The sequence below is a fragment of the Odontomachus brunneus genome, unplaced genomic scaffold (assembly GCF_010583005.1).
Source record: "Odontomachus brunneus isolate Ranch 3 - 2012 unplaced genomic scaffold, Obru_v1 Obru_scaffold_109, whole genome shotgun sequence".
Lineage (NCBI taxonomy): Eukaryota > Metazoa > Arthropoda > Insecta > Hymenoptera > Formicidae > Odontomachus > Odontomachus brunneus.
This window is the reverse complement of record NW_022639559.1, coordinates 1,011,163-1,013,519: the sequence shown is the minus strand read 5'-3', so window position 1 is coordinate 1,013,519 and position 2,357 is coordinate 1,011,163.

Genomic DNA, 2,357 nt, shown 5'->3' with positions numbered 1-2,357 from the left:
ATTATCAAGCGACACGGTAGTGTCGCGAGCCAAGTGCAAGCGCGAAGCATTGGCGGCCTACCGTGTTATATTACGCGACGACTTTAGTTGAATGTAGGTTACATCGTCATTTCGGCTATAACGGCTGAATTGACGAAGTTCTGGAGAGACTTAATCGATTCCTTGGGTTTACATTACTTAATAAAACTGTTTTTACTTTTTCTCTACGTGCTCCAGAAGCTGAGCTATTTTAGCTCAAAGTCTGAATTCGTGAATTTACGCGTAAGAAACGTCTCCTCACCACAGAAATGTGCATTGACATATGTTCTCCGTTAGATGGCGGCATGCTGAGAGTGTTACGATTACCGATTTATTTACCGACTTGTAACTGTCATCGCGGCGGAGTCGAATGACAGTTCACGTGTACGAGAAGGGGTTATAACAAGATTATATGTTTAATGTATAATAGTCTTAAAAGTTTCAAAGTGTGTTTACCGTGATAATTTTGAAGAAAAACTATGGTGGAGTTAACAAGGATAATATCAGGTAAGTATTATTATATAGAATGTATAAAAACATATAACATATGATGTAAAATTTGAATACTTGGTGTCGTTTTTACTTTTTATAGCTAAATTAAATAATGAGATAAAAGAGGAAGGAAAAGAAAAGGAGAAGAAAAGAAAGAGAGAAAGGAAAGAATGTGCGAGAAAAAATAAAGAGGAGACATAAAAAATGAAGATAAATGGTAAAACAGTAAAAAAACCTTAAGAGAGCGAGATGGAAAGACAAGAGGAATATGTGAGTGAGTAAGAAAATAAATAAATAAAAGATAGACAATAAATAAGTAAATAAATTAATTTTTTTGTCTACCACAACAATAAGTAATAAATAAGTATTGCTTCATATAATATAGGATAACTTATAATCCCAGCAAATACAATGTTACATGTAACGTACATGTTAGTTACAATTTTCTACTCAGCAATATAACTGTTATGTAGCATGCATGTTATATAACAGTTATATTGCTGAGTAGGAAATTGCAACTAACATGTACGTTACATATAACATTGTGTTTGCTGGAATGATATAGAACTAGGATATTCTTTATGTTGTTATAGAATAACTTATAATCCCAGCAAACACAATGTTACATGTAACGCTAATATAACTGTTATATAACTGTTATATAACTGTTATATAACATGCATGTTATATAACAGTTATATTGCTGAGTAGGAAATTGCAACTAACATGTACGTTACATGTAACATTGTGTTTGCTGATGGATTGTGTTTGGGATGATATAGAACTAGGATATTCTTTATATTGTTCTTTATGTTGTTAGAATTTTATTTAAACAGAGTAAGAAGAAAGGAAGAAAGAAAGAAAGTACAGAAAGCGAGAAGAAAAAGAGAAACTATAAGGAAAGAAGAAAGTAGTACATAGATAGATAAGGAACAAAAAATAGAAATAAAGAAGATAGAAAAGAGAGATATGCAAGAAAGTAAAATAAGTAAGGTTATTTTTTAAAAGTAATTCATTATTATTATTTGTTATTTAAAAAAATATATTGTTACTTGAATATTTAGTGTTGTTTCTACTGTTTATTTTTATAGCTAAATTAAGTAATAAGGAGGTAAAAAAGGAAAGGAAAGAAGAGGAGAAGAAAAGAGAGAATGTGTGAGAAGAAATGAAGAGGAGACTGAAAAGAGATATTTATAAGAGATACTTTTATGGTAAAAAAAACTATAAGCTATCTGAGAAACATTTACAAACATAGTAACGCTACATCATTTATGTATTGATTAATATAATAATACTCGCTCAACAATATAACTATTACATACATGTATTATATGTAACTCATACTGTTAAGTGAAAATTATAATATTAATGTTTGTATAATATTAGCGTTACTGTGTTTGTTAATGTTTCCCAGATAGCACAATAAATTCTTTAAGTATCAATCTGAGCACAGATTTCTATGAAAATAGTATGTACAAATAATATCATGTGTTATATGGGTACCTTATGTTTCCTTCAAACTCTATAACTTTTATTTAAAAAGTGTTCCTAAAAAACTTACGAATTCTCCTTTTGTTTATATCTTTCTCTTTTTCTTTTTCCTTTATTTTCAGTACCTATACAGTACATATCATTTATATGTATTATTTTCATAGCAATCTGTATTCAGATTGACGTCAGAAAAAAGAAAATTTTAGGAACACTTAAATAATTCATCGTGCTATCTGCGAAACATTTTCAAACACAGTAAAGCTACATCACACACACACACACACACACACACACACACACACACACACACACACACACACACACACACACACACACACACACACACACAGACACAC